The sequence below is a fragment of the Lagenorhynchus albirostris genome, chromosome 7 (genome assembly GCF_949774975.1).
Source record: "Lagenorhynchus albirostris chromosome 7, mLagAlb1.1, whole genome shotgun sequence".
Classification (NCBI taxonomy): domain Eukaryota; kingdom Metazoa; phylum Chordata; class Mammalia; order Artiodactyla; family Delphinidae; genus Lagenorhynchus; species Lagenorhynchus albirostris.
In genome coordinates this window covers 9,315,139-9,341,749 of record NC_083101.1, presented here as the reverse complement: position 1 = coordinate 9,341,749, position 26,611 = coordinate 9,315,139, and the positions used below count along the sequence as shown (strand labels likewise).

At 52.3% G+C, this 26,611-nt stretch overlaps 1 protein-coding gene across 14 annotated transcripts in view; it reads left to right on the top strand.

Annotated features, from left to right (window-relative positions):
• The window catches only part of MVB12B (multivesicular body subunit 12B), a 205,426-nt gene that overhangs the window by 124,966 nt on the left and 53,849 nt on the right, over positions 1-26,611 (top strand). The gene's annotated exons all lie outside the window — the stretch shown is intronic.

Here is a 26,611-nt window from a genome sequence, read left to right as displayed (position 1 = left end):
TCAGTTTCTTTCTCGTTTCCTGGACGGGATACTCCATGAGGAAAGTGCTTGGCCTTGTCAGTCTTTGTACCCCCAGCCTCCTGGTGTTTATAGCTTTGACTGCGAGGGCTCTGCGGTCAAGTTCATACCGCCTTTCGGTCTCCCCTCCGGCTGACAACCTGCGCCACGGCACAGTGGCAGCAGAGCGGCCCAGGCAGGCAGGCCCACTAGGTGATGAGCGCGGCAGGTTACCTGCCTTGTGTAGAGCCAGGACCCCAGGCCCTCCCTGGGAAGGAAGGCCTGGCTCCCAGGGAGGTGCTGGGGAAATTCCATTTCCTCTCATTAGGCTGCCTAACTGATGGCCTGCTGAGCTTGCAGATCTGTCCAGGGACTGGTGGACTCTCCCGCGTGCTCCCAGAGCAGCCTGGGAAGCCGGCCCCCGGCGGTGTGGCACAGATGGCAAGCCCAAACGACAAAGTAAACTCCAATATGTCTTGGAGACATTGTCAGCCTGCGGCTTATTTGTCATGTCACAGCAGCCTCGTGGATCAGGGACGCCCCCCCCCCCCCGCCGTCCTGTGCCCTCCCTGTGTGAGGATTATTTACAGGAAACTGGTTTTTGTAGGTTGGGGGGAGGGCACAGCGACGGAGCGTTTCCAGAATAGACGTTGGTCATTTTCTTTCATGTTTGGGAAATGAATAATAATAACAAGAACAGATACTTACCTAGCATTTATGAAGTGTCGGCCCCTATTCTGAGTGCTTTACCCAAACCATTTCTATACTCCTAACAGCCCTAAGGGGTGTAGGTATCATTAATCCCAGCTTACAGATGCAGAAATGAAAGCACAGAGCGCTTAGTTAACTTACCCATAGTCACACAGCTCAGGCAGGCTGGTCCAGCAGCTACTCAGTCACCACACTCCAGTGTCCAGTGTGTGGTGGAGGCTGAAAGGGCAGTTGCCCCTTACTCGGGGCTGGCACCCGGGACTGAGGTCACTAGGGCAGCTGCGGGATCCCAGGGGCGTCTTGCGGGCCTGTGGGTGCAGACCAGCCACTCTCTGCAGCCTGAAATGCGAGACACTACGGTAGGGGTGTCTGGACCGTCAGGCCTTTGTTCCACCCCAGGAACCCCTGTGGCCTAGCTCCTCGCTGGTGACATCTTCGCATCACTGGAAGGGTAGGGGTCAGAGGAGGTGCAAGGGGCCCAGGGGGTCGAGTCTCCCCCAGCTCTGCCTTTCACCCCAGACTGTGATCAGGAGGCAGACCCCTCACCATCTGGGCCTCAGTTTCCTCAGCTGTAGAAACAGAAAGGGAGGCACGAAAAGCGTCCTCAGAGAATACAGTGAGGATTCAACGAGGTGAATGGCCTGGCCCACAGTGGGAGCAGAGCGTGGGCTGGGGGCGGCAGCGAGAAAGAGCCATCGGGGCCGCACGGTGGGCCCCTGCCGAGGGGATGACCCTGAGGGCTGGCTGCACCTGCAGGTCCTTCAGTGCTCTGAGGAGGGGCCCAGGCGCCAGGCCACAGCAGGGCTCTCAGAGAAGCAGGCCCGGGAGGTCGAGGTGGGACTGCCCTCGCCCCTGCCTTCCCGAGGCGGGAAGAGGAAACGCTCAGGGCCTGGCTGGGTGCCCAGCATGCACCTGACTTACGCACAGATACCTGATGTATCTGTCTTTCTGATTTAACTTTAAAGATACGCCGTTCGCACAGCCTCTGGTCACAGGTAAGCAGTGAAAAGCAACTTAGGTGAACCGTGTGGTCGTCCCGAGCTGTTTGCTGAGCTCACTCTGTGTAAATGCCAGGCCGGTTGGCTAACTGGAGCCACCTGGAATGTCCTGGGCTTGGCGGTGATGAGAGTCACACTGCTTCACTCCTCGGACCCGCTTACCGCTCGTGTGACGGTTTGTACAAGAAACCCCGTTCCCTCAGCCCCTGTGCACAGGGGAGCAGGGCGGCTCGTCAAAGCCTTGTGCAGACGTTCGAAATGAGGGGCCTCGTTTTCCTCTGGAAGATGAAGGAAGGAGAGAGGTTACGGAGTGCCCGGGAGGGTCTTCATGTCCTGTGTGCCCATGAAGCTGTGTGCTCGTGTGGCCGCGTACATACACGCAGGTGCACACCTGCACACGACCGGGGCTCTCGAGTAGAACTTGCGTTGTTGCTGGTGTTGGGTGTAGGCCTTTCAGCCAGTCGTTTATTAAACCCTGAAGCTCTGCTCCCCACCAGTCACTGCTTGATTCTGGGCCGTAAAAGGCAGAGAAGGCGGCCCTGCCCCGGCCAGGGGCTCTCCCTCAGGAGGTGGCACAGCTCTGCCGTGCACGTGGGCCTGGGGCTGGGGAGACGTGTCCCCCACGGAGCACAGTCTGTGTGGTGATCTGGGGACAACCGCAGTAACGAATTTCATGGGGCCTCCAGGTGGTTTGGCTGTCCTAGAAATCGGTTCTATTCCAAATATTGCTGGAAATAACAGGGGAGCTGTCAGCCTCTGTGCCGGTGAATAGGCGAAAAGGGTTTCAGCCAGAGAAGGGCAGAGCTGTCAGAACCCTCTTCCGCCACACGTGGGCTCTCTCAGACCTGTGTGTTTGGGGTGCGGTGATTTGGGGTTGGGGTGAGCTTTTTGGCCGAAGTGCGTGCAATAATAATTGAAATAGTAATTGAAATATCATAGGAGGGAGGAAGGAAGAGAAGTTCAAGGGTAGCTGCCGACTGAGGCCAAAATAAAAGCACCGTGAAGCACGTAGCACTCCAGGCCTCTCTGCAGGCCGCGGTGCAGCTCTTTCTCTGGGACGAGTGACCTGCTAGCATTGGGCGGGTGCGCGGGGGGTTGGCTGCAGGACAGCGTGGCTTCATTTTAAAAGCCCTGGACTCGCGTCACAGCTCTGCTCCTAGGACAAGTCACTCGCCTTCCAGCTTCAGCTCATCTTCTGTCAAATGGGGATTGTGGGACAGACCACAAGGAAGATGTGCTAAAGTGCCCGGTCAGCTGTGAGATGCGTAAGGATGGAATCCCGATTTCCTCCATGCAGCAGGTTTTCACTGAGCATCTGTTTTTGCCTGTGCCAGTGTCATGTACACAAAACCCCATGAAGGCGCCATCTCCCTGCGAGCCCTCCCCAGGTCAGCTGGTCCTCGGCATCCCTGCCCGCAGGGTGGGAACTTCCTGGTGCGTGAATGGTGCTGGCAGCGGCGGGGGGGGGGGGATGAGTGGGGGCGGCCAGGGACCTGGCCAGGGCAGCAGAGACACCCCGAGGGCCATCCCCATTTGCCCCTGCCACGTTCTCAAGTTTGGAGTTTTATTGTCAACACTACTGTTGGAAATTTCCGTGACTGTTTTCTGTCTGTCCCTGCGGACTGTGAAGGAACTGGGTTGCCAACATCACGGGCCCTGTGTGTGCCCGGGGCTTCGTGGAAGAGGTCGGTAGTCACACATGTGGGGCTCGAGTGGTCTCTTTCTTCTCGCTGTGCCACTTTCTCATCCACAGACGTGTGCGCATATGCACACACACGCAGGTACACACATACGTGCACACCTGGCCCAGCCTTCTCTTTGGATCATCAGCGTTACCAACCCAGGCACCATCCAGGCCCCAAGAGGGCAAAGCGAGATAGAGAAGATGAATGTCTCTTGTCCCATCATGGAAAAGCTGCGCCAGGAGGAGATGCAGTCAGTACAGCCAAGGCCAAGCATCCAGAGATAAACATGCAAGTGTGTAGCTCTGACCTGGTGCGACTCACTGCCCATTAGCGCCTTCCCTTGGTGCCTTCAGTAGTTTGAAACCATCTTTCTATACCGAGATGTTGCCTCTCTGCTTTTATTTTCAGACTTCAGAGATTACTTTTGAAATAGTTTTTTCCTATGAGATTCCAGAGGTTTTACGCATATGTGAAAGGAGTTGTTTGGCTGTTAAAATGTGTTTGTCTGCCCCTCGGTTCTCTTAACTACAAAGGTTCTGAGACTGCCCCACTTCGTTCCCTTAAATGTTACACCAGCTACCTCACCATCACGTAGCGCGTCGCCCCAGCCTCTTCCCAGCGTCCCCCAGGCTGATTTCTGTTCAGCTAGAGCCCCATGGGGCAAAATTGATTTTTTTTTTTTATTACTGGAAGAAATGTTTTGTATTTGGGCACTGTTCACAGCTCTCGGTCCTCCCGTGAACCCCAGTCTCGGTAACTGAGACAGCCAGTGTCCAGTGCTGGGCAAAAGGGGTGATGGCCCTGGTCATGGCTGAAGGGATTTCCCATCTAAGCGTAGGGGCAAGTTTGCGGTGGCCGGGGGTGTGGGCATGGTTGATTTTAACCCCTGCATGCTTTCGCCCCACAAAGACCCAACTAAATAATTGGGGTGAGGGTGGATTTTTGTGCTTCTGGTGCTCCGTGTTGTGTTTTTGCGGTCATGGGTGATTCTAGAATAGTGAACTTTGATAGGTCGTCTTGAACATCTCGTCTGAATACAGTAATTAGACCGTAAATGTTTTGATGGGACAATTCCCCAAGACATTCCCAAATGCCCAAATTTAAAAACAGCTCTTTAGCACATAATTTTTCCCACAGAATCTAGTAATGTAAAAGTGACGTGTGTTGGTGAACCTTTAGAATTAACGAGTCTATGAATAAAAACTGACACCATTTATAAAGTTTTTAAAATAAATTTTGTCATTTAAGTAAATTCCTCCATATATTACATCACCATTAATAATAATTTTAACTGTGGGTTTTGTTTATGTAAAAAAGAATTGGGCCAAGACCCAGGCTTTTGCTAATCAGGCTGTCAGTGTACTTGGCCCAGGTTCCCATTTTGCCCCTTCCCGCGCCCCAGCTCAGGATGTTCCAAATGATGGCGTGACTCTAAAGCCAGCTGCCGAGGGAGTTCCCTGGCGGCCCAGTGGTTAGGACTTGGCGATTTCACTGCCAGGGCCTGGGTTCAATCCCTGGTCGGGGAACTAAGATACCGCAAGCTACACAGCGCGGCCAAAAAAAACAATAAATAAATAAAAATAAAGACAGCTGTGGAGCCCAAGGAGCAGTTGTTCTTAGGCCACATGGAACCCAGAAGCTTCCTTTGCTCCGGGATATTGGGTCTGGGACGGTGATTGCTTCTAACAGAGGCCAGTTTCACCTGCACCACGTGTTTCTCCTCAGCCCTGAAGCCAGGTGGTGATGCCATCACCCGCAGCCTCCTCTGCCCACAGTTCCCTCTCCGACTTCCCTTTGTAAAATACACAAGAGACAAAAAGGCCTCCAGAAATTCTCAAGCTGCCTTTAGTCTTGGAAGTGTTCCCGGGTCCCTGCTTTAAAGCTCCTGAACCACCTTTGAGAATCTGTACTTTCTGTGAATATCCTCACACCACAGGTCACACAGCTCTTCAGTCTCACAGGCTCCTTCCTCTTTCCCTTGGTGAGCAGTCCTCAAGTGGTCAGCGCCTGGCTGCGCCGGAGTCCAGCTGTGCCCTTGCCCCACCTCCCAGCCCACTCTGTGATTAAACCCAGACCCCTCTCCTCACCCTCCGAGATACCCCTTCACTTTCTTAGACCTTTCTGACTCCCCCTCCCCCTCCCGCTTCCAGCACCAGCACCAGCAGGGGGCGCTTTGTGGGGCTCAATTTTTTTTAATGAAGAAAATTCAAGAAAGTTACTGCTTTGGGGACTTCCCTGGGGGCACAGTGGTTAAGAATCCGCCTGCCAATGCAGGGGACATGGGTTTGAACCCTGGTCCGGGAAGATCCCACATGCTGCGGAGCGACTAAGCCCGTGTGCCACAACTACTGAGCCTGTGCTCTAGAGCCCGCGAGCCACAACTACTGAGCCCACGTGCCACAACTACTGAGCCCACGTGCCACAACTACTGAAGCCCGCGCGCCTAGAGCCCGAGCTCTGCAACAAGAGAAGCCACCACAGTGAGAAGCCCACGCACTGCAACCAAGAGTAGCCCCCACTCGCCGCAACTAGAGAAATCCTGCGCGCAGCAACGAAGACCCAACGCAGCCAAAAATAAATAAATATAGATAGATAGATAGATACATAGATAGATAGTTGCTGCTTTTGCAGGAGGAAAGTGGGAAGTATCCCAGTTGGGCCAAAATTCAGGTGCTGAGTGTCTGACGGGCTTACTTGCTGGCCAGACGCCCCACTCATGAAATTCCAGTTGTGCTTTTAGCAAAATGACAGATTACTTCATGTCACGGCCCGCAGGGTTTCCGCCAATGGCAGCCACCACAAATACCGAGTACAGAGGGGGAGGCCGTTTCAGGGGCAAGGACAGCTCCCCTTTCTGCCTTCTCTACTTCCGATCACACTGCAGACGACCCCAGAAATGGGGAAGTGTCACCTCTCACTCCAGAGGGCAGAGGAGGTGTGCTGGAGAGGCACCCCTCACCCCTGGCCAGTGGGGACCCCAGGCAGAACAGTTAAAGCCACCTGGTGTTTTCACAACCCTCCGTGGAAATGAAATCACAGGTTGGTCCTTGTCCGACAGCCTGGACGGCATCAAGCTAAGAGCCCCAGTCAGCACACGGCTTTGCTCTCTGCCAAAAACTAAACAATAAAAACAAGTGAAAAAGGTGTGCTTTCAAAGTGTGTCTGTCAGAAGACAATTTGGAACCTCTTTCACAGTAAGGACTGAGCAGACTGTTGATGACCCGTGTCCTCGGAGCCCCCAGGGCCGCTAGACCAGCAGCCCTGAACTTTCTCTCACCGAGGGGCAGCCTTTGACTTTGGGTTCTGGGATCTGTTCCAGGACTCTGCTCAAATGGTTTTTCCACTGACCCAATAAATGATTACGTAGCAGTCGGGAGACCCGTGTTCAACACCCGGTTTTGTTACCGGCCCGCTGAGTCGCACTGAGCAAGCCAGTAAACCTCTCTGAGCCTGGTGTCATCGTGGTGAAACTGGGATAGGGTCAGCCTCACGAGCACAGGGTGGAGACTAGGCTAAAGAAAACCATGGGCGTGCAGCCCAGAGGACAGTTGCGAGGCGTCCACCGGGGCTGCTCAGGACTGTGGTGTCAGTGCTCCCGGCCTGGCCGAGCCCTCCCTCCCCACGGGCCTAGAGCTGTGCCCACCTGCAGGGTTTGTGTTCCCCTGAGGGGTCTGGTCGTTTTTTTTCTTTTTTAATTCACGTAATATTCCCCTTCCCCTGGGGCTTTAAGGAAAGTATTTTTAAGAACAGGCCCCTGGTTTCCTACTGACCTGCCTTTCTCGATGGTTCCCGGCTCCTGGCATGCAGCTTTTCCTCCCAAGTTACTGCAGCAGCCCTGAAAGCCTCCTGGTGGAGAAGTCACTTAGGTGTGTCTTTTTGAGCTGTTTGTTCCCATTGAAATGTGGACTTTCACACTTTGTTCTGACCAAAGGGTCCCTTTAAAAAATCCAGGGCAGGGGCTTCCCTGGTGGCACAGTGGTTGAGAGTCCGCCTGCCGATGCAGGGGACATGGGTTCGTGCCCCGGTCCGGGAGGATCCCACATGCCGCGGAGCGGCTGGGCCCGTGAGCCATGGCCGCTAAGCCTGCGTGTCCAGAGCCTGTGCTCCACGACGGGAGAGGCCACAACAGTGAGAGGCCTGTGTACCGCAAAAAAAAAAAAAAAAAAAAAAAATCCAGGGCAGATTTTCAAGTGGCTGGAAGTCATCACTCAGAGAAGCCCAGAAAGGTTTAAGAAGGAAACTCGAGAATCCGGTACAAGTGAGAAATGTGTCCCTCAGCTTCAAAATGTGAAGAGTTCAGTTTGAGTTAGGGAGAGAGAGAGAGAGAGAGAAGCCTTCTGTCTGGATTCCAGAAAGACAGTCACAAGCTAAGTGAATCTTTTTTACCTACTAGTGAAGGTAAAAGCCATAGAAACCTGAGTACTCAGAAACCTCACTACAGATATAGAGCCAGGAAAACAAGGACCTTTCTGGGTTCCTTTTCCCTTATGAGTTTTAGAGGCTCAGTCCACGAAGGGTCTGGACCGAAGAGAAATCCAGGGTTAGGTTACAGCATAGTGAATAATCCATTAGTGAGCAGAGTCCCTGGTTGTCCTTTGGCACTGGTGTTTCTTGACACCAGGTGCTGTAGGAGTGTCAAGAGCCCGGCCTTCTGAGCTAGACAGACGTGGGTTACAGTGCTGGCTTCCCTTTCGACTGGAAGCGTGGCTCCCTTGCCTCTCGCAGACATAGGACAGGGTGATCCCGTCTGTCTGGCAGGGTTGTGACAGGGAAAGGGTGGAGCAGAGCACCTGGCACTAAGTCCAAGGCTTTCACCAAATGACAGCCGTGACCGGTGCTACGGTGCCGCCTTCCCTGCCGTGGTTAGTCCTTACAGATAACAGGGAGCCCTGCTTGTGCAGAAGAGCTTCACGGAGCTGCACGCATGAGACCTTTGTAGCCGTTTGGTCCATGAGACCCTCAGCGAAGTGCTCTCTGGCGCTAAGCACAGAGCGGAGTTTCTCCTAGTGCCATTGTCCCTAAGTGCCTGAGCCCATCTCTGGAGGTTTGGGGCTAGGGATTCACATTTTTAACGAGCATCCCCGGCCATTCTGACACACCTGGAAGTCCGAGAACCTGTGGTTTGGAGAGAGAGGATGCCTCCTCTGGAGTATGGGGCCAGCTCTGAAGGCACCGTCTTTAAAGCACTAACAAAGGCCGGGCTCACCGGTGCCCACCCTCCCTGCCTCCCCCGTCTGGACCAACATGTCTCCTATGGTAGACCAGCATGTCTCCCATGGCGGTGCTACTTGTCATCTCGAAGGGTGCGATTGCTCTCCAAAGAGAGGGCCCCTGTGGTCGGCTTCCTGAGTGAAGGTGCCCTGGATGAGAAGCAGTGACCCTACGATTGAGACTACCTGCCTGGACCTTCCATCTGGGGCTCCTGTTGAAACCACTGTTTTTTCCCCTGCCTGTGGCATCTGTGATCTCATGCAGCTCCATCTCAGCGGCTCTGTCTCTTTGAGGGCCCCCTAGCGGTCCCCCAGATGAACCTGTGATACACCTCACAACCTCTAAACCTGGCAGAACTCCACCGAGCCACGGTGGCTTGCTGCGGCTCTGCTCAGACCTCCTGACAGAGCAAAACGAGGCCCTGACCGCCGGGTGGGGCCGGCACTCACTGCCTAACGAGGCGGGACCTGGGCGGAGGTGCCCTGGGGCCTCAGGCAACCTGGGCTTGAGCTCTGGCTTTGTGGCCACCTAGCCTGAAACGTCCCTGTGAAAATCATGAGACTCTGACCCACGTGTCTCCACCTGAAAAGGGGGGGCATTCCGCAAAATAGGCCACCGAACTGCTGGCTTGGGCCTTCCCACGTCCCTTGACTTGTTTATCCTCAGAATTCTAACACCCCTGTTTCAACTCACATCAGCTGCGTTTTCAGCTGCCCCGCCGTACGCCCCCAGTGCTCCACTTCTACTGCACTTCCCATGTACTGTGGAAGCGACTGCCTGGACCCCATTTCTTTCCACATCCGCTTCTGTAAGAGAGGAGGTTACAGGGAGCCAGGGGTAGCGAAGCCGCTGATGTCAGAAGGGTGGGCATCCCCCTGGGTCCAGGGCAGCAGAGGTGGGCAGGAGGGCCAGGTTCCGGAGAGATCCCTGGTAGAATTAAGAGGCACCGTGGCGGCGCGGGAAAGAGTCAGGCTTCGGGTTCAGTTCCTCCTCTGCATCTTGCTGGCCATGTGCTCTCAGGCAGGTTGCTTACCTGCCCTTCGCCCGAATGTTTCTTGTAAAATGGGGAGGAGGAGGATGATCTAAATAATAATAATATATAAGCTCATGGGATTGTCATGAGAACTCAGTCAGTACACAGAAAGCACCTAGACCGGGGCTTGCACAGAGCAGTTCAACTCAGTGTGAGCTGCCACCACTGACCGCCCTCTTTGGGATTTAAAGAAACTGATGACAGATGTGAGGGAGGGGGCAGGTCCCTGTGGCTCCAGGCCCCGGGGTGGGTGGTAGAGCCGCTCAGCGCTCACCGGATTGGGAAGACGAAACAGGAAGCTCGCGAGGAAAAAGAGATCCACCCTTGCTTGCTTCTCTTTCCGAGAGGGCAGAACAATGCCTGCTGCCTCTGCCACGGTCCCCTCGCGGGCTCGGCCACGTGCAGGCAGAGCACCCGCGATGCCCGCCCGCCCGCCCGCCGGCTGCGCTGCGGCTCTTCAGGGATTGCGGTCTATTGTCTTTGAATCACACTGCTGGGGAGTAGTTTGCATAGATTCCCAAGTTTGTAATTAAAACAATTGAGAAACCATTTTCACTGTATAAAAAAAAATAAGAAATCTCTTTTAAGCAGATGTTGTGCTGTGAGCCCTGTAGAAATATTATCTTATCATCAACCCAGCACAGTTATCTCAAAGCTCCAAAGAAACTAAGGGAACATCTTTTCTCCTAACCCAGCATTTTTTTAGCGCCTAATATCATTTCACATTTAAAGGTGACAGCAATATCTTTAACGTTTTTCTATTGGATTAATAACGTTTAATGTTCAAAGCAATAAAGCGAAATGTTTTCGTGAGGCTGCTTTATATCACTAGCGGAAAATTCAAGTTAAAAAAAAAGACCACACACACAAAAGTAATAGACGTCGAGAGCCATAAACTCAAAAGGGAGCCTGTGCGTGGAAGTGGTGTCTCGAGCTGGAGTTCTGGGTGTGCAAGGCGTGAGCCCCGCCCCGCCTGGCGCCAGGAGGGGCCTGTGCACTTGGCGTGAGCACTCAGCACCCTCACCCTCTCCCCCAGCCATTCATCTCCCCCCAGCAGCGGAATATGACAATGTTAGCATTTTTCATTTCCCTGACGTTACCATTAATAAAGCAATGATCCAAAAGGGGCTTTGCTGAGTCTGTTCTTTATGCTCCCATCACTCACGACTAGATAATTTCACACAGGATCGTTTTAAAATTAAATGACGATAAAAACGCTCTGCTGTTCTGTGTTCACCAGTTCATAGAAGTCTATCAAGTCATTAATGTGTCATGACAAACTGCTCGATGGATACAAGAGTAATTAATTATTTGAATAAATAACAAGTTGAACTTGGGGCTTTGAACCACAATGACATATGCATCCCATTAAGGGCGTCTTAGAACCTTTTCAGGGCGCTGGTATGAAGAGTTAAAATGCAGGCCAGCGTATTGGAAATGATGAAAAACAATTTCGTAAACACAGGGTAATAATTTTACGAGGAGAAAGCTGAAGTGTCACGTTTCCATGCCCACATGGAGTTCGGTGTTAAAAGTTCTCCGGCTATGGCCATTTCAAGATACCACTTCATCAGTGATGATTTCAGAGAACAATTTTACAGATTTTCATAATCACCATTAATCTCTGCATATTTTTCAAGATGATTACAGCAATTATTATTTAGATTTCTCTTTTATATGCCCATTGTAGAAAGGAACAAGTGCTTATTATACTGGATATTTCAAAGAACCTTGGATTAAAATTCTTTGTCATCTCCGCACTCATTATTTCAACTCATGTTGCCTCTGAAAGTTCATCAGCTCTAGAAATGAGAGCAGTATTAGCAGGCTCTATTATTAAATCTTAAGGTTGAGCTCAGACTGTGGTTAGCGAGGATGGCTGAATTGTTCATTTGTGGGACTGCTGGGTTCAGTTGGAATTACTGTCAGGTGGCAGGAGATGCCCATGACAGATGTAGTCAGAGATGGGTGGCAGCCTCACACCTATTTTCCGTGATAGACTTACAAAGTGAGCTCACAACCAATATTTAGAGAATACATTTCTGTGACATGCCCTTTAAAGGTTAATATTAAATCTAAAATCTGGGTAATTTGTGGCATTGTACTTCGGAGACGCAGCAACCAGATAGAAGGGAGCCCACGCCCCAGTATTCCACGTCAAATCGGGTGTCAGCCGAGGCGTCAGTTCTGTCTGTGACTGCTCGTTTTCCTCACATCACCGTGGTCCAGGGAGCTTGTCCACTGGAGCTGAATTTTGGAAATGTGATGTACTGTTTTCCCGAGAAGCTGTTTCCCAGGGAAAAGTCCCTTGAACGTTCTACTGATTGGAAAGGCACCTCTGTGTCGGTCAGTGTGCCCGCCTGTGCCCTGTCCCAACTACAGGTGGTAATTCTGTCGTCTCCTGTCATCGCGCACCCTCTGTGGGCATCACCCTCCACACAGATGCTCCAAGTCTAGCTACATGAAGGGGAGGAAGCCCAGGCCTTTGGTTTTGAATTGGGAAGTTCAGTGTTTGAGAAAAATACAAGGTGTAGAAATGGGGTTTTTTTTCTTTTCAAATTAAGTTTTATTATAAAGTTACAACCTGGTTGGAAGGCACACAGGCAGTGCAGTCTTACGTAAACATAGGTCGGATTTCAACTGTTGTGAGACTTCCCGTAGCAGGTCGCTCTTCATTTGGTCCATGTCTGTCTGTCACTGTGGCGGGGCTTTTTTTTTTTTTTTTTTTTTTTTTTTACATCTTTATTGGGGTATAATTGCTTTACAATGGTGTGTTAGTTTCTGCTTTATAACAAAGTGAATCAGTCATACATAAACATATGTTCCCATATGTCTTCCCTGTTGCGTCTCCCTCCCTCCCACCCTCCCCATCCCACCCCTCCAGGCGGTCACAAAGCACCCAGCCAATATCCCTGTGCCATGCAGCTGCTTCCCACTAGCTATCTACCTTACTGCGTTTGTTAGTGTGTATATGCCCATGACTCTCTCTCGCCCTGTCACAGCTCACCCTTCCCCCTCCCCATAACCTCAAGTCCGTTCTCTAAGAGGTCTGCGTCTTTATTCCTGCTTTACCCCTAGGTTTTTCATGACATTTTTCTTTCTTAAATTCCATATATATGTGTTAGCATACGGTATTTGTCTCTCTCTTTCTGACTTACTTCACTCTGTATGACAGACTCTAGGTCTATCCACCTCATTACAAATAGCTCAATTTCGTTTCTTTTTATGGCTGAGTAATATTCCATTGTATATATGTGTGTGGCGGGGCTTTTGGAATCACTGGGCATCTTGGGGAGGATGAAGCCTGGGGCCTCCCGTGGTGGCTGCCCCTCCAGGGCCCACCCCCGACCCCAGGGCTCAGGGCCTTGGCTCCGGGGCACTCATCCTAAGTTCTCCCATTCACTCAGGGGCACCCAGGCCCTGGGGAATGTGACCCCACTAATCATGATCAGAAGATCTCTGTGCTGTGGTACCACAGTGTCACATTTTGTACCATTTTCCTTTAACCTGTGGGCAGTCTTTTTTTTCAAATCTTACGAGTTATAACGAGGTTATACCTTTCCAGTTTGTGTGATGCTCAGGCCTACTATCCTATTGTTAAAGTACTTGGGCAAACAGACAAGTAATCAAAAGCTTATTCATTGATCAAGGAATCGGAAGAAAAGGAGTTAGAACGTCTCTGTTTCACAGAGTCCTAGAGAATTCCCATCTCGAAACAGCTTTTTTCGGAAAGGTGGCCTTGCATCATTTATCTGTCCATCGCCTCATCCTTGCAGGCCCTGGGCTAGCCTGGAGCTTGTCATCTGGGGAAAGGCATTGGGATGGATGATTGCAGCACAGAGGCAGTGGGAGCAAGGGCACTGACTCCATTGAGTGACAGCTCGGAAGGTGACCCACATGGGTAACTTTCAGCTGGTTTGGGGGGTTCACAGGCAGGAGTGGGCTCTCCAGGCCGAGCACACAGCAAGGAGAAGGGCATATCGCATACAGAATGCATGGCTTGGTCAGGAAATGGTGAGGAGGTTGGCGTAGCTAGATCCCAAGGTGTGGGGAGCCAGGGTGGGAGGGCAGCTAGACCACAAAGCTAGGTTGGGGTCAGCCTGTGAGGGCCTGGGCTGAGGCATTTGGACATCACCCCTTAAACCTGAGGAAACAGTTGAAGATTTTAAGTAAGGGAATAGCCTAAGGAGACCTGCATTGAAAGCCAACTCCAAAGATCCCTGGGGCAGGTATGTCTGTCTGGGCCACTGAGGCGAGAGCCCAGAAGACACCATGAAGACCCCGCGCATGCTGGCTTCTTAACACCTTCCAGCTCTGCGTACCTTCCGTTCACATGTTCGCCCTTCTCGATTATACCTTTCTGCTTCCATCCTTGGATGACTCCTTCATGCCACGTAGGGAGGTGTTCCCACCTCTTCCTCAAGTGGTGGGAAGGCAGTGGATTGGAAGAGCTCCCTTTCTGTACCAGCTTTGCGGCCCTGACCACGGCCCATCTCCTGGGCTTCAGGTCCCTTTGGCAGAGTGGGGATGGCGACACCCACGGGGCTGCTGGGAGGTTCAAGAGGGCACGTGTGTAAGTGCCCCGACGCTGTTCCCTGGACAGTGCTCTCTGGAGCGTGGGTCAGCGCTGGCTGTAGACACCCGGACGCCCTGGGACACCTTCTCTCCTTGCCCTTTGACTCCAGGGGTGGGGAGGGGAGGGGAGGGGAGGGGAGGGGAGGGGAGACATCTGGCCCAGAACCTGCTATAACTCTTCCTGATTGTTGCTTTGGAGAAGGCTGTTTGAGTAGAATCTAGAGGAGGGCTAGAGAAATCACGTTACCTGGGATGGGCCAGCCTTGGTGGGTTTTGTACGTTGTATCTTCCGAGGTTTACATCCGGGTCTCAAATCACCAACGCTTATTTAATACTGACGGTGATCGTTACGGTTTGTGAGACTGAGAATGTCAGGGTTGGGAGGGATTTTTTTTTTTAACATCTTTATTGGAGTATAATTGCTTTACAATGGTGTGTTAGTTTCTGCTTTATAACAAAGTGAATCAGTTATACATATGTCCCCATATCTCTTCCCTCTTGCGTCTCCCTCCCTCCCACCCTCCCTATCCCACCCCTCTAGCTGGTCACAAAGCACCGAACTGATCTCCCTGTGCTGTGCGGCTGCTTGGGAGGGATTTTTGAGATCATCTGATGGCCCAGGGCTGCACAGACCTCGCTGCACATATGCTCACCTGGGAGCCCAGAGTCTACCCTCAGACCAAGTAAATCAGAACCTCTGGGGGAGGAAAAACAGGCAGCAGTAATAATTTTTTAAAGTTGCCAGATGAGCCCCAGCCAAGTGGCTGATGTGGCCCACGCCGTCCACTCACAGATGAGGACACTGAGACCTGACTGGCCTACACGTGGGCCCCCTGACTCCCAGAACAGTTCTCGTCACTGTCATTTATTCAACAGGTATTTATTCTCAGTGCATCATATCAGGAGGTCCATGATGTTGGCATGACCCAGCATTGGTAAAATTAACTGGGATCACGTGGTTGAAGTGCTGTGTGCCCAGTTTCTTCACTGTGAAATTTCTGTTTTTCCTTTTGTAATTAATATGTAATTTGTGGGAAATACTTCAGGACTATGTAAATAGCTCATTCCTCATCAGATTTTCACCTACTGGTTTTAGCATCCATTCATTTGATAACTCCATCCTTCAGTATTTCTTACTTGGCATTTTATTATAAGGAAGAGCTTTCCCTTATCCCCAGTTTGTGTGTATTGATGTGGACTAGTGGATTCTTATTCATTCTTATCATTATTTATTTTGATGCTCAAATTTTTTCCATATTTAGCCCTTGGGAGCCCTGGCTCCTGTGTCCCTCTGATGCATTTCCCCGATTCTTAGAGAACGTCTTTACTTTCTGGTGCAACAAGATGTCCCAGGTGTGTTCCTTCCCTGCTCAGTGCTGAATCAGCCATTTCTCCAAAGAGCCCTATTTCTTTGAGAGGAGAATCCTGGAAACCAAAAGCTGGGCACTGGGTATGCTCATCACTCTCGAGGTGCCATTGCTTCTAGGGCCTCAGCAAATAGAAATATATTACGTGTGTGTGTGTTGGAGCACATACACGTGCATGTAAATGTACATGTGTATTTACATATATGTATCTACATGTATTTTCACGTACACCTGCTTTTCGTTTTTTGAAGTATAGTTGATCTTCAATGTTGTGCTAATTTCCGCTGTAGAGCAAAGTGACTCAATTATACATACATATATATATATATATATGTATACATTCTTTTTTCTTAATATTCTTTTCCATTATGGTTTATACAGGGAGATCGGATACAGTTCCTTGTGCTATACAGTAGGACCTTGTTGTTTATCCATTCCAAATGTAATAGTTTGCATCTACTAACTCCAAACTCCCAGTCCATCCCTCTCCCTCCTCCCCTCCCCCTTGGCAACCACAAGTCTGTTCTTTCTACAACGGAATACTACTCAGCCATAAAAAAGAATGAGATAATGCCATTTGCAGCAACATGGATGGACCTAGAGGTTATCATACTAAGTGAAGTAAGAAAGAGAAAGATAAATACCATATAACTTCACTTATATGTGGAATCTAAAATATGGCATAAATGAACCTATCTACAAAACAGAAACAGACTCACAGACATATATCTGCTTATTAAAACCAAGTTTATACTAACACCTCCAATTTTTTGATCCATCATCACCGAGTACCTTCTAATCTTCTTCGCATTGTTTTGCCAGCTTCTCTTCCTCAACCTGAGTGTTAACTGTCAGCATCCCTCAGTGTTCGTCCTGGGCCTGCCTCTATCCTCACGTGTTTTCTTCCAGAACATCTTCCCTCCTCTCGTGTCCTTGGTTATCACCATGCTGGTAACTCCCAGTCGCTCCATCAGGGCTCACTTCTGTACTTGCATCCAGGCAGTCCTCACCAACCAGTCTTGCATTCTTGGTCGTGGTGTTCCCACCAGTGTCGGCCAGGGTCTTCCCTTGGATGTCTCAAAAGCCCCTCAAACCTGACACATCCAAAATGGAACCCACCGGTTCATCCCCATGCTTCCGACTCCACCCCACTGGCCCCCACATCCGTGCCTGGCACCCCTTTCTCCCAGCTGTTTGAGGCAGAACCTCAGACGCCCCTGACTCCTCTGCTCCTCCCTTACCCCTCCACAGCCGGTTGTGGGATCCCTGGATTCTGCCATCTAAACATTCCTCCATGTGTCCCCTCTCCTCCGTTCCTACTGTCACAGGCCTGGTCCAGGCCACCAGCCCCCCTTGATTTACTGTCAGAACCTCCTCCTGGTGGTCCTGCCTCCAGCCTAACTCCCTCTCATGTGCCTGGACTAGGAGACATCCCTCAAATATAAATACAGTGTGTCACTCTCCAGCTCAAAAACCCTACAGCGGCTCCCCAGGGGCCTCACGGGGACATTCAGGCCACTTTAAATGGCAATCAAGGCTCCTTATGAGCTGGCGCTCGGTTGTCGCCCCACCCTTACTTCTGTGCAAGTGTAACAAAGACTGAGATAGATCTGTAGCTACCCCGACACGGAAACCCTCTGACAGGTGAAAAAAGCAAGTTGCAGAACAGTTATGCTGTGATGCTATTTTTATTAAAAACACAAACACATACCCCCGAAAATCCTGCATTTCTTCTGTACATGCAAACATATACATAAGCCCATAGGAAATGAGCTGGGGGGGGACCCCAAGGACTGTGCACAGACCACTACCCCGGCTCTTCCCCCGAGGAGACCCCTGAGATGTGGCTCTGGAGTCAAGGGGTGCTTAACGTAGCTGGACTATGGGAATTGTTTCTTTAGAGAATGTATTCATTCTTTGAGGGGTTAAAAAAAATAAAACTTAAAAATATATATTAGTTGGTTTTGAGAAGGTGAAAAGAGCTCTAGAAATGAAAGTACATCTTCCTGAGCTGGGGCCCGAGCCCTGCCCGGGCCTGTCCCGTCCCCATCAAGGCTTTGCCTCAGTCGCGGGAGGACAGTGCGTTTAGACCATGCCTGCCTCCCCAGGAATGTGCCTGGTGGCAATACCCCTGTGTTGGCCCCTCAGTTCAGCTTTTTATTCTGCACACCCAAAGCCCTTTTTGTTGGTCTCGAGCTCACCGAGGAGTTTCTGTGCGTGTGCACTGGGGAAGCAGGTGTGAACACATAGTGACGGTGACTTACCCAGGAGCCGCTCAACAGCCAGCAAGGAAAAGTCTCACTTAATTGGATTTTATCTTTACTTTGAGCAAAATGCAGTTGGTCTCTGCCCCAAGCCATTAAGTACTCATAAAGTTTTAAAATGCATTTCTGTAGCAGAGTGAGGATGTTCTCCTTCATATATCTAGAGTCCCTGTGGGGCACGTGGCCCAGCCTCTGTGGGCTCCTGCCTCCCAGCAGAGACCCACGAGGCGTCCTGCTGCAAAGCCCATGGGGCCCCCTGGGTGGTTACTCCAGGAGGGGTGTAGGAGGGCCGGAGGGCCCTCAGCTTCCTTCCAGGATGTGGGGACGTGGAAGGGTGAAGCAGGCTGCAGGGCTAAAGTGACAGTTACTGTCAGGTGCTCTGCGTTTTGGAGGCCTGGGGGGGCGGGGCGTGGCCAGAGAAATGCGGGGGAGGGCTTCCTAATTACCCATGCGAAATAGAAGCTCAGAGAATATTCGTTTATGGTGTGAAGGCACCTTTATTTGAAGATTACGGTGCTTCTGACTAACCTGGTGAACTAGCCTCCTGATGCCCAGGGGCAGTTTTCTTCTCTTTGCTGTGGGGGCTCTTTTCCAGGGGACATTTAGCACCTGGGCCCAGCTTGGGCCCTGCTCCTGCCGTTGAGCTTGACCTGTGACAGCTCAAGGGAAGGCAGGTGCCAGGAGAGCCATGGTCCGGACACCAAGGGAAGCCCTCCTGGGTAGGCTTCGCTTCCGCACCTCCAAAAGCCTTTGGATCAGGAGTTACAGCCGCAGGTTACATAATTTAATGTGGATGCGCTTGTGTTTTTATGTAAAAGCTGGGAGAAGAAAAAGGTCTACCTTGGAAGGGCTTTTCCTCTAGTGCCGTGATGATGACAGTTACTGAGCAGTTAGTTTGTACCTGAGCCTTATGCTTTTTTAAAAAAATTTATTTATTTTTTATACAGCAGGTTCTTATTACTTATCTATTTTATGCATATTAGTGTATATATGTCAATCCCAGTCTCCCAGTTCATCCCACCCCCACTTTCCCCCCTTGGTGTCCATACGTTTGTTCTCTACATCTGTGTCTCTATTTCTGCCTTGCAAACCGGTTCATCTGTACCATTTTTCTAGATTCCACATATATGCATTAATACACGATATTTGTTTTTCTCTTTCTGACTTACTTCACTCTGTATAACAGTCTCTAGGTCCATCCACGTCTCAACAATGTCCCAGTTTCGTCCCTTTTTATGGCTGAGCAATATTCCTTTGTATATGGGCACCACATCTTCTTTATCCAATCGTCTGTCGATGGGCATTTAGGTTGCTTCCATGACCTGCTGAGCCTTATGCTTTTATCTCATTTAAACTTCACAGCAATCCAGGTATGATTTCCTTCCTTCTGCGGTCAAAGAATCAGGCACAGAGAGATTGAACGCTTGTCCTAAGTCAGAGATGGGGCAGAGGGCCTGACCTGAATTCGCTCCTCGGAAGAAGCAGTGGGCTGCTTGGTGTGCCCCTGGCCCCTTCTGGTTTCTTCCCGTCGGCCCTGCTGCGGAGCGGCCGTCCGCCTTCACCGAGGACAGGCAGACGCGGAGGCTGAGTGACTTGCCCAGGCCCCAGGGTGCTCACGCCGTGAGGCCCCTCTTGCCTCCCTCGGAGCCACCTCCTGCGTGGGACTCGGGAGGCTCTCGCGGTGGCTGATGAATCACTCCTTTTGGCTTATGAATCACGTGGCAAAACAAATCACTTTGGGGACCTAGAAGGAAGTTGTTGGCCTTGTGTCAACTCAATTGGAATGTCACCTAGCAGACGGCTCTGGGGCGTCTACAAATGTCTTCCAAGGAATATCCCCAAAGTGAAATCACCAGGAAAGCCGAACCGGGCTTGGTGTTTTTGGTTTACAAATGAGTTTTGAGAAATGGCCTTGAGATCTAGAGTTGCTGGCACTTTTCCCATCACAAATTGTAAAGAACCTTTGAAAGGCCGCAGGAAAGGGGAGAAGCAAGGGCCAGGTTACTGATGATGTACAGCTCTGAGCCCCAAGCAGGCCCACAGAATTAAAGGTCTCCTACCATTCCAACTGCATTCAATTTTATTCTGAAAATGACTGCCTGCCAGCAGGCCACGTTGTTCCCCCTCATCTCTGCGAGAACTTCTGAGGAACCGTGACCAAGCTCACTTAACGCCACTTGGCAACTGTAAGCAGACAACAATTGAGATGCTAGTCATGGAGTCTTTTTAAAAAGTTTACATTTTTTACCGCAGGACTTTACGAATCTCTTTATCAAGTGCGTTGAAATTAACGCATGTGTCGATCAGAGCATTTCCTCGTTGAGGAAGGAATCGGCAGGCCTGACCGAGGTGATGGGCTGCTCCTGGCCCGGTACCTTTGGGAGCTGGTCAGCGGTGGGTTTGTGCTGAGCCCTCAGAAGTCCACGGGTGTGCCTTTGGAGGGGAGAATCAAGGGAAGGCTCTGAGGGATTGCCTTGGCAAGTACAGTTACACAGTAGCTCCCGTACGCAGGAGCTGTGACCCTGTCCCCTTGCCAGGCAGAGTTCCTAGAGATTCATGGCGGAGCCGTCTGTGCAAAAGCCGAAATCCAATTTTATGTCCAAACAGATACGGCACGCAAATGGGACTTCTTCCCCTAGGAAAGCAAAGGCAGGTATCCCGGTCAGTTGGGGGAAAAAAAAAAAAATCACCCCCCCTCCTTTCCTTCTTTAGAATAGGGGGTGGTATTAATACAGTAGCAGATTAGAGCTTTATTTGTTGAAACGTTGCAGATTCTGTAAGCATTCACAATCCTCTTGACTTGTAGAGCCTGATTGTAAAAAGAACAGTTGAATGAGCTCATTGTTTCCCGGCTTTTCTCTTTAATGTATTTTACAAACACTCCGGTGACAGGCCTGACACGCTGATTTCTATGTACTCGCACTTCGGTTTGGGATTACAGCATTAATAACAGAGCTCCATACATCATGCCATTTTCCAGCATGATCGTTATGATAAAGGGCATATATTTAATTACAGGCCTGCTTAATTACAGCTCTGCTGAAGCTCGTTTGTTTAGGAGAATGCTAATTGCGCCACGGAGCCCACGGCACATCCTCGCTTTCATCTGCTCCGCGCCGCTCGCTCGGTGCAGAGGATCAGCGTTTTGTTAAAACTGCCACCAAAAAATAAAATAGAAAAAGGAAGAGAAAGGAAGACGGTGAAGAAAGCACCGTCCTGGTCCCGAAAGGGAGCCTGCCTGGCACGGGGCTGTGGACTGTAGCAGAAGCCCACGTTGGCTGTGGGCCCCTTCCAGCCCTCACAGTACCTCCTAGGACAGCTGGCTGTGTTGTCCCTGCTTTGCAGGCAGGGCGGCCAAGGCTCAGAGAGGTGAGACTGCCTCTGGCCGCACGTGCTGCCCCCTGGAGTTCAGACCCCTCCTCCCTGCCACACCCATGGCAGCGCCACACCCACAGCTCTGGACCTGAATCCTGGCCCCACCAAGCTACGTAACTCCTGCAGCCTCAGTTTCCTTAAATGTAACCTGCACGTGATCATTTTGAGGGTTACGTTATTTGATGCCCATTCGCTCTCTAGTATGTGGTCAGTAAATGTGGTTTCCTTTCCTTTTCTCTCTTTCTAGCCTAGAACTGGGCTAGGGGAGAAGTTCTGTTCCAGCCAAGGTTTAAGGGAGCCGAGGAGCCTGGAGAGCGGACTGCTCTGGGTCCCGGGAATGCCGCCTTTGGCGCCAGTGAGGAAAGGACAGACTCCTGTGTCCTGCTTCTGGGTTGTGACCGTGGATCGGTCAGGCCGTGTCCGTGTGAGAACCCTGTAGAACCCCAGGCTGACTGGGAGGGCCGGTTGGGGGGCGCACATGTACCCCCTGAGCAGTGGCTCCATGAGAGCTGCCCCCTCATCACGGCTCTCCCTCCAGCCCCTCCACTGCACGTCAGTCCAAGTAGGACTCTGCAGCAGGCTGAAGGCTAGAAGGAGGATCACGGTGAGGACGAAACGCTGGCCTCAGCTCGGGAAACAAGGAAGGAAGGAAGTAAACGTGACTCCCCACAAGGAGCCCGGATGGAGACGATCTGTGAACTTCTTTTGGAAGGCATGAAAAATGTGTGCCATTGATTTTAAGAATTATGTTTGGCAAACCTCTAGATACCTTAAGATATGGAAAGGCTGCCCAGATAAGGAGAAGACAAATGGATGTCGTGGGATTAGAAGGGGATTTAGCAGTCCCACAGATCAACTTTCTACCAACACAGAAAATCCCTCCCAGCGGCCGGCCACCTGGACCTTTGTCAGCCGGTTCTGCTGGTCCTGCCTTCTGCCTTTTCCCGAGGAGGGCAGGGTCCCCCCCCTCTGAATCGTGCCCCGTCTCTCTAGCCCCTCTTCCTGTGACAGCTCTGAGAACATGTGCAGACATTTGACCACATTCACCTTCAAGGCCTCTCGTATCTGGACCAAACCCCATCTTGCTGTACTTCCCGTGTGCCGGGCACGGCGCTGGGCTCTCGGGTGCCAGGTGGGGTGCAACGATGAACAAAAGTGGATGGGATCAGGCCTTCCTGGAGCAGCAGGTCTGATGGCTTCCTCCCCTTCCCTCCTGTGGGCTGGCTTCAGGTCCCTCACCATCTGGCAGGCTGCCCAGGACGACCCTCTGAGAGTGCGATCCCAGCACTGAACCCCTCCCTTGAGCCCAGAGCAGACCAAGGTGGCAGCTCCCTCAGCCTGGCACCAGGACTGCTGCACTGTCCCTTACAGTGCCATCCCTCCCCCTTTCTAAACAGTCAAGTCACGCTGTTGACTTGTTCAACTACAGACCAGTCTTTTTTCATGTCTTCTGCTGTTATTCCAGCATGAACATCTCTTTCATTCCATCTAACGCAGTTGGTGTTTTGGACTTAAAGTACAGGACTTAGCACTGACCTTTAGTAAATTCCATCTGTTAAATTGAGCCCGTGACTCCGGCTTTTTGAGATCTTTATTGGTCTTCTGTTATCCAGTTTGTAGACTGTCCTCATCAGCCACATAGTGGATAAGCCCACTCTGCGTGTCTTCATTAGAGTAATTGATAGTGCCCTGGGCACCCTCCAGAGAGGTCACTTGAGGTCAACATCCATTTATTAATCAGCTTCTTGAACGTCTAGTCCAGCCAGTTATGGATTCTCCTGCCCTTAACATTGTCCAGCTGTATTTATCCATCTTGTCCATATGGGTAACATGGGAAACTTGTCAAGTGCTTTTGCTGAAATCCATGTTCTTCTCAGCCTACCATAATCTTGGCCATATTAGATTTTTTAAATAAGTGGAACTTGGTTGGCATATCATCTGTTTCGCAGACTCTCATTGGCTCCTGGGGACTCTGGCTCCCCTTCCCAGGGACGCGGGGCGTGTCACCATGGCGACTGTTCCTCTTGAGCCAGCTCCCAGTCAGGAGCTTCAGCCCGTGGGAGCCTATGGACTCTCTTTTCTTCCAAGAGTGTTAAAGCCTGCTGTCTAGAATACAAGGAGCATCCGGCTGTGCCCGTCTTCCTGTCCTGAGCTCTAAGATAAAGTGGTAACTTATCCCCAAGTTCACATCTCTCTCCCTTCCCAGCTCCCCTTGAGGTCGGATTAGGTCCGAGTGGCTCTCCACACCGTCTCCTCTGCTGCTAAACCCTGCCAGGAGGGCATCAGCCCCACAGTCCGGAGGGCCACCCTCACTGCTGCCTCTTGCTTCGCAGACAGTCTCGGGAAGGCGTCTTCCCTTTGTTCTCTCCAAATGTCCCCAGGCTGGAGCCCCATTATGGGGGGCGCTGAGCACCCCAGGAACCCCCTGTGCTGGGACAGGAATGCAGAGGTGACTCACACGCGGATGGCCAGGACCCTCAGCCGGGAGAGGAGATGCGGCCCTGGCTAGGCACCCAGGGGGCCCCTCTGAGCGGATCCCAGAGGGATGGCGGTGGGTGGACGTAGGGTGAAGGGGAGGGGCATCCTGTGCAGAGGGGCCGTAAGCACCCCACCTTGGAAATCCTCCTGTCTCTTCCCTTTGTATGCAGGCTTGACTGCCAGCCTCATGCTGGGCAGGGGTCACTAGCCTTCCTCAGTTTCGCCCAGTGCTCCCCAGGTCTCTCATTTCCCGGGGTAGTCGGGCCTTTGCAGGTCACTTACTTCCCACCTTGTCAGAACACCAGTTGTCTGAACATGTGTTGACGTTTGGATGGAAACAGCTGTCACCAGGGAGAACGGAGATCTTCACCATATCTTACCAGAAACCCCCAGACCCTAAGGAGGTCTTTAAACACCAAAGGCAGAAAGCCTAGTGAATGAACGAGCGGGGTTCTCCACGTAGCGACGTGGGCAAAGATGCGCTCGCTGGAAACCGCTCTCCAGCGCTGGGTCTGATTGCTTCCCGAGCGCAGGGAGGGAGCTCTGCCCTGGGCCCTGCCGTCTGTCTCCTGGGCAGAGAGAAGCTGGGAAAGCGGTGCGTGTGTGCAGACACGTGTGCAGAGAGCAGAGAGTGACAGGGCCAGGGCAGGTGACAACAGGGGGCTTTGAGAATCTGAAGAAGAGGTAAAGTAGGCTGTGGCTTCTAGCGCCTGACTTGGGGTGGCCAGGATGGGGGCGGTGCCTTAACGGTGAGGGGGATGGCCAAGAAAAGAGTGGCTTCGGAAAGACCATGATGGGTCTGATGGGGCTGTTTGCACACAAGCCCACCTCCTGGCCCGTCGGTCTGATGGGAAGGAGCTGGTAGAAGGGCCAGCTAGACACTTGGGGAGGGACTGGTAATGTTGTCAAAACCGTGAAAGGCCCTGGTGTGGAAGAAGCAGGTTGGCTCTCAGAAATTTCATGTATACCTCATGGAAGGGCCAAAGACTGGAGTCACCGCTTGGCGCCTGTGTGGGCTCTGACCCCCAATCTGTGAGTGATCGGAAATGCTGTCAGTGCTGCGTGCTCTCCTGCCTCTGTGGCCTTTGAAAGGGGGCTGGGGTCCGAGTGCCGCATGGGGTGAGCCTTGACTCCCAGCCACGTTGAGTGCACGGTGGCAACTTCTGGGAAGGGAGCTTGGCCTCTCCTTGGGTCCTGGGTGGGCCTGGTCCTGTTCTTTCTAGAAGGCGTCGTGGCCTTTCAGGGCTCATCTGTTCAGGGATGGGTTTTCCCAGCTGTAAGTGAGCAACGGTGCTCAGATTTCATGCGTGTCTTTGCGTGTGTGCTGTACCGTGTTGGGGTCACTGTGGGCTCCCCCTGCCTTTCTGGGGAGCTGGCCTCTTCCAGGCAGTGACGGCAGGTCGCAGGGCCTCCGTGATGCAAGGTCTCTGACCACAGACGTCTCTGTCGGAGCCCCGTGGCCAAGCAGGCTTCCCAGGAAAAGAGGAGGTTTCCAGTGCAGCAGCTGCGGCCAGCTGTGCTATTGCCTTTTCCTCAAACTTACCAGAGAAGGTTCCATGTTTATCTTCCCAGAAATTGTGAATGTAGCTGAAAATGAGACATGTGGCTTGTCTTACTGATCAGAGAGGCTTTGTCCCAGATTTCTTTTTTTTCTCTTATTTCCTTTTCTTCTTTCTGCTTCTGTGACTCTTATTTCTTAGGACTGAAAAAAAATTGTCCACCACTTGTGTACCAGAGAGGGCCCCATCTTAGATGTCGGGGGAGGCAGAGATGATCGCCTCCCAGGGAACTCATCACTCCGTTTCTTCCTGTGACCACAATTTACCAGAAAGCCACTGCCCTTGGAGTGACGCTCCACGCCACGCCAGTGGCTGGGACCAGGGAGGCCGGGTTTGGCCTCTGCTCAGACCTGAGGGCGAAACCGGGCCCCAGGAGAAGCCTCCGCCCGCCCCACGGCCCGCGGCTGCCTGGACTTCACGCTGCGGGGTACCGGTGTCACACTCGGTCCAGTGCGACCTGCTCCTCCGTGTGCCGAGGTTTCCACACTGACGTCATTATTCCGCTCCTCCCGGGAGAGGGCGCGCTCGGGGAGGCAGCTCCTGGCCGTGATTTGACAGCGATGACCTGGGGACTGGGTGGGCGCGGGGCTGTGGGAAAGGAACCGCTGAACACACACCCCCGCCCCGTTTTCCTTTGCTGAGGACCCATTCCCGCCCCTTCTGTGTCCTGTTAACACTGAGGAGACGGGGGAGCCGCGATTCAGCCCAGGAAAGCGGACCAGGAGCCGGCGATGGTGGCCGTGCAGCCCCGCCTGCCGAGCACCTGGGCGCCGGGGGCGGAGTCTCACACACAGCCCGCTCACACCTACTCCTCCGCAGGCTGCGCCGTTTTTTTTGGTTTTTTTTGCGGTACGCGGGCCTCCCACTGCTGTGGCCCCTCCCGTCGCGGAGCACAGGCTCCGGACGCGCAGGCTCAGCGGCCATGGCTCACGGGCCCAGCCGCTTCGCGGCATGTGGGATCTTCCCGGACCGGGGCACGAACCCGCGTCCCCTGCATCGGCAGGCGGACCCCCAACACCCAAAGCCGTGGCCAGGGTCCAAACCCAGCTGTCTGACTCCAGAACCACTCCTTCCTCCAACCTGGACCTTTCCCGGGAGCCTGACAGCCTGGCTGTGATCAGGCTCAGCTGGAAGGACATCTCAAGAGCACGCTTACTGCCCACCTCCTCGCCCAGCCCGGCCTTCTCCCCTCAGCCCTCGTGCGCCTCTGTCCTGCCACCAGCCCTTCGGTGGCTCCCACCGCTTACAGGCTGGACCCCGGGTGGGCTCTGGACCCTTCCCTGCTCTCACAGCTCGTCTGCACTTCGGCGGTGCGTCTGCCTTGCTCACCAGGTGTGTGTCCTTCCCAGGAGCAGGAT